The sequence below is a fragment of the Nicotiana tomentosiformis genome, chromosome 12 (genome assembly GCF_000390325.3).
Source record: "Nicotiana tomentosiformis chromosome 12, ASM39032v3, whole genome shotgun sequence".
Classification (NCBI taxonomy): Eukaryota; Viridiplantae; Streptophyta; class Magnoliopsida; order Solanales; family Solanaceae; genus Nicotiana; species Nicotiana tomentosiformis.
The window spans coordinates 36577283-36583137 of NC_090823.1; the positions used below are offsets into that span (position 1 = coordinate 36577283).

The 5855-nt window shown below is 33.8% G+C and overlaps 1 long non-coding RNA gene across 1 annotated transcript; it reads right to left on the bottom strand.

The window, feature by feature from the left end:
- Nucleotides 1-4372: 4372 nt before the first annotated feature.
- Nucleotides 4373-5576, bottom strand: LOC138903720 (uncharacterized). Its single transcript, XR_011413080.1, has 2 exons — nt 5214-5576; nt 4373-4721 (listed from the first exon to the last, which is right to left on the bottom strand). It is a non-coding gene; the product is annotated as an uncharacterized lncRNA (long non-coding RNA).
- Between the last annotated feature and the right edge of the window lie 279 nt (nt 5577-5855).

The following is a 5855-nucleotide window of genomic DNA, read 5'->3' on the forward strand; positions in this document are numbered from 1 at the left end:
AAATCAAAATATCCAATATTTTCATTAGATTTGTGTTCTCCGTGTTTTTTTTAAAAGAATTTATGTATTTTTATTAGATTTGTATTAAGGAAATTGTTAATATATTTTAAAAAAATATTATATTATATAGTTCAAATAAGAAAAACTTTTAATATAAATTTTTTTATTTGAATTTGAATTCGTAAATATTAGAAAAAAAATTAAATGACTACTGCTAAATATAACAAAAATAAACAAATTGATATTTTGTTCAATGTAATCTATATTTTTAAAGTGGTAAAAAGGCGAACTGCATTTTGCTAAGGTCCTTCGTATTTTTAATGTAACTACTCTCTCCGCACGTGCTTCACACGTGTGTATATACTCCAAAAAAATATTTGATTCAGATATGAATTACACATTTAATTATCTTCTCATGATTGATTTTTCTTTAAAAATATTCAAGTCTTGTTTTTTCTGTTTTAGTATACGCATGCACAAAACCTTGAGCTTTTATAAATCTCATCGATGGATATGAAAGGTTGAATTGAATAATGACGCATTCTTATCTAATGAATGAAAAAGAGGTAATCAAGTAAGATAAAATTAAGAAAAAGGTCCATATGTCCAATGTAATTCAAAACGATTTGATTCCTAATATTTTTCAATACAATCTTAGATAATGAAGAAAGCGTAGACGTAATTGATACATTTATCAAAATAATAGACTTAGTGTTGCTTTATCCCTCTACTTTCTTGAAATGATCCAGCTGTAATGTCCACAAACAAAAAAGCAATGAATGGATACTCAAAGAACTATTGGTAAATATGTGTGATTCCATCTTTAGTAAATATATATAGGATCTGGTCCGCAAGAGAAAGATGCAAATAATAGTAGAGTTATAAGTCATATGATTACATATATCATCGAATATTCATATTCTAGAGCTATTTATGTTATCAAAGATTTTACTAAAAGATTTTCGAAACTTCATTAAAGTTGTCTTGTAATTTTGTTACACAGAAAGAAGATTGTGATATATTGGAAAGATAGATAAAGACGAAATTATCAAAAGTTAACAATCAATCACACATGCATACTAACTAATAAATTTTTCTATCTAATTGTAATTTGTTTCAAATTAATACATATACAGTTCAAAACTAAAGAATAAACAATAACTGGATAGACAAAATTATTGAAAAATCTGGTAAATTTCTATAATCTGCTATATTCAATGGAGAATCTGTACATATTCCCCAAATTCCTTATATAAGAAATTACCAATACTATTTGAGGAGGAATTTATGTTTACCTGTAAAACGCTACAGTTGAATTTGTTACGTGGTTTATAGATAAGCGAACTGATTTGACCCAAAAATGATAAATAAACAAGAATAAAAGTAAGACTTAGCGATTAAAATTAAAGAAGGTGACAAGCCTGGCTCCGAAAACAGCGTCTCCGAGGACTGAAATGAGAACAAAATAAAAAAGCAAATAAGTTGTTTTAATTGAGAGTGAAAGTGGAATACAACATAAGTTTTTCCAAGAATTTCGTGTCCTTACAATGGCTGTAGAGCTTGCTATTTATAGTTATACATAGGGAAACAAAATCTTAGAATCAAGCCCTACTTAAATGATAATAAAGTAGCCATTGATAAATGTGCAACGGCAGGCCATGAATGCAAATATTTCTACAACGGTTTTCTATTTAATATTAGGGAATATTCTTCATTGAATATTACTTAATGGCAAATATTTGATTTGCTCCCGTTGACCATACTCTCTACGGGATTACCCGATGTCAATTGCAACTGTTATTCCCGATATTGGTTATTGTTTGATTCGCCTTTCACTTGCCTTCGGTTATACGTGTCATGCTATCATTTGATCATTTATTATAAACTAATTTTACCCTATACAGATAGTCCCATACTTTTCGGTGACATATCTTTGTTTCACCGGAAAGTTGGTTAAAATCCCTTTCTTTGAAGGAAATATCCTGAATAGTCTCTAACGCTTGAAATGATGCACGTCTTCTCGCATTTAATACCCCGAACACATATTGCTCCACAATTCAGCAATATTTTCGTCAGTCTCGAGGTAATCATGATCACGATTTATGCTATCTATATCTTTACTTATACTCATCATTTTACCTCTTTCGCTTTTAAAATTTTAAAAAATTCATCATCTTTTGTGCACTCAACCTCCTCTTGCTTAGAAAACTTTCATCTTTTCTGACATTCTCTAGAAACTTTACTACTTTTTTATTATCATGGCTTCTTCTACTGAATCTTTTAGAAACTCTGATCTTCTCTTCGGTGGAGGCCTGAAGAGAAACAAAGACAAAGAAGCTGATATTGATTCCGAGCCTCCCACTGTAAACACTATGAAGATGTTACACTATTGTGCTTAAACTATTTTAAATATTCTTGGTATGATGAGTTATGAGAATTGTGTAATGAGGTCGTGTCATTATAAAGTATAGTTTAATTGCTCAAGGACGAGCAATGATTTAAGTATGGGGTGTTGATGGTAGGCTGTAATTGCATGTTTTAGTTGCTTATCACACTCTTATTTACTGCACTTTAATTGAGTTTGAGCTTTAATTACTAGTGTTTTGTACTAATTATGTGTTTATGCATTGTAGGAGTGATTCCGAGCTATATAGATGTTATGGGATGAATTCACGCTATTTTAGAGTTTTGAAGTCTGAGAAAAAGTCCAAGGATTTAATTGGGATCAAGTTCGAGGATCAACTGATACTAGTGCATTCAAAGAGAGAAACGAAGAATCGAGCCGGGCGTCACCCAGGTGCGCGAGCACGCACTGGGCGCACACTAGGCACGCATTTGAGGCAGTGTACCATCCAAAGTGTGCAGCCTAATGCCCGAGCACATCTCTAGGTGCGCGGCCGTGCACGTCCTGTCCGGGAAGAGTCTAATTTCGTGAAGGAGAAGGTGTGTTCGTTTGGGCCCGACTCTACTTGGTATATATATATATACATGAAACAAATGGTATTTTGAGGACTTTTGACATACTTTAGACCTAAGGAGGCTAAGAAAAAGTGAAAGAAGCAAGAGCATAAGGATTCCATCCTTCAATCCACACTCAATACAAGGGTTTGGATTGTTTTATATTTTTCTTTAATTTAAACTTATTTGTGATGAATTTCTCCATATCTATGGAGTAATTCTTCTTTAGGGATTGATGGATTTGGTATTTTGAGAATTGTTTGTGGATATTAACTCTAGTTTTATGTATTAAATCATTTTGGGTGTTTTAATTATTGTATATATATTCACTTGTTTATGTAATCGAAAGAGGCGTAACTTGTGATGTTTTTGCATTATCTTGTTTGTTGAATTAATTGATTCTTTTTAGTAATCGAAAGAGGCTAGTTGAATTATTGTTTAGACCTAGTTAGAAAAATAATCGAAAGAGGTTCTCTTACAAACTAATCCACTACGAATTCTTGCATATCTTCACCGGGCTTAACTTAGTTCATATTGTGAGGTTGAGACTTAATCGATAGAGGAGTTTCTACAGAACATTCGAACTAATAATAGAGTGAATTCGAGAGACTCACTTGAACCTTAGAAGTGAATTAATTAGAGTTAAATCTCAGACAAGTATCTTGCACCTATTCAGTCAACCCTATTTTCTCTCATTGATTTCTTCTTTACTTACTCTTGTTTCAATTGTCATTAGCCAATAGTTTAGACTCTTAGTTAATTTTAGTTTTAATCACATAAATATCAATTGTTGATCATCTTGGATAGCAATCAAGTTATAAACTACGAAAATACTGTTTAACTCCAATCCATGTAGATACGATATTATATTATACTATATTCGACTAGCTAGCATATTTAGGTGTGTCTCTTGCACTCGTCAATTTTTGGCACCGTTGTCGGGGATTGGCAATTAATAGTGTTTGAAATAGTTGTAGTGCTAATTCAGGATTTTTTTTCTTTTTATTTTATTTTTTTCTTTTTACGTTTGGTGTTCCTTGACTGTGAACAGGCTACAGGTTAGATTGGTGCGTGACTTGATCCTCTGGGAAGGAAATGCTATCATACGAACCAGAAATTAAGAAGAAACTGCGACAGCTGAGGCGGGAAGGAGATCTCCCGGAGAATACAGAGAAGGTTGGGCAATCCCCAACCAAGGAAATTATGGCCGGAGAAGAAGATTGCCACACCCCAAACCTGGGAAGGCGTGGCTGGCACCCGGTGTCGTGCTGGCCCGAGCGAACCACTCAGTAAATCATGATCGTTCGACCAAAACTAGAACATACATAGGTCGAGTTAGCTGAACTCATTCCTTTTGTAACTATCTTGGGACCACATGGCCACAACTCATAATGTGCAACTGTAAGTAGAAAAACATTGTATCAATGAACCATCTTTCTTAAAATATGAATACATATGGGCCGTCAAGGCCTCTGACATACTGTACAAAATGAACCTCTGTCTACTAAGCCTATAAGATTATTTGGCATCAAATGGGACAGGGTACCGGCCTACCTATAAATCTGTAGAAAAACTCTAACACGATGACTTATAGACTCGGTTGCACTCCGAATGAAATGGAGTCTTACCGATCCTTCGCTGAATGCTAACCTCGTCTACTATGAGGGCTCGTCCAACTGATTGTCTATACCTGCTGGCATGAATGCATCGTCCACAACAAAAGGATGCCAGTACGAATAGTGTACCGAGTATGTATGACGGAACTGAAACATAATAATAAGTCAACATTAATTAAAGACATATAAGAATCAACCTGAATCTCTAAAGTACCATCGTATATACATACTTATTATACTTATATATATAATACTTCTCTTTGAGACTCTTATCCATATTGTATGATGCATAACTGCCCAATTGATCAGTGGTAATTGCTCGACCGGCCGTAGCGCGGTGTAAATACATGACTGTCCGACCGGCCGTAGCTCGGTGGTAAATGCATGACTGCCCGACCGACCATAGCTCGGTGGTAAATGCATGATGCATATAATACCATTATGAACATTAACATCTTTATCAAATACCTCAATGGAGACTTAGGAACATACTTAGACACGCTTGAATATTACTTTTACAGGAATGAATAACATAGATATCCTTATCTGTTAAGATTAAAATCACTTATGGAATAACATTACGTTTATGTATCGTTACTTGGATCATGCCAAAAGAATAAAGGATTAGCCTTAACATACCTGAGTCGATTCTCTTAATAATCCCTCTAACCCACGTCTTTTGTGAAAAGCACGTAACGGCAAATTGAAGTAGGAAAAAATCCGCATGATATTCTTGAGAAAGTGTACCGTACTCCCTTAGAATTCCAAATCCCGTTGCTATTATGTAATATAATCTCGTATGAATTTTTGTTGAAGCAAAATCAAGTTGCCAATCTATCTTACTTTGTGAATTTGATCATAATCTTATAAGACTTTCTTTCAAGCTTCATCCGTATATTTGTATTTGAAATTTTCACAAAGTCATAGGCCTTCTTACTTTGAATTTAGAGAAGCCTTCGTAAGATTATGAGATAAGAATCATAATCTTAAGATTTCATCTTTCAACTCAAAAATGAGTTAAAGTTTAGTAACACCACCTAACAAATATCCGTAGCTTTGTATCACCTTAATTAGATAAGGAGTCTCTTAAGTTTGGTTGGTTTTGTGGGCCCCACTTAATTGCTTAGTCTTGCCCAAAGATCCCTTGTTATGCCACCTAATTACATGGAATAAGAGTCACAATTTTGGCTTGGATGAAGACCTCAATTGCTGTCACGTTAGGAAGCTTACTAACCTTATCCAAAGATTATAATTAATTAGCTAATCTCCCACCAAATAATT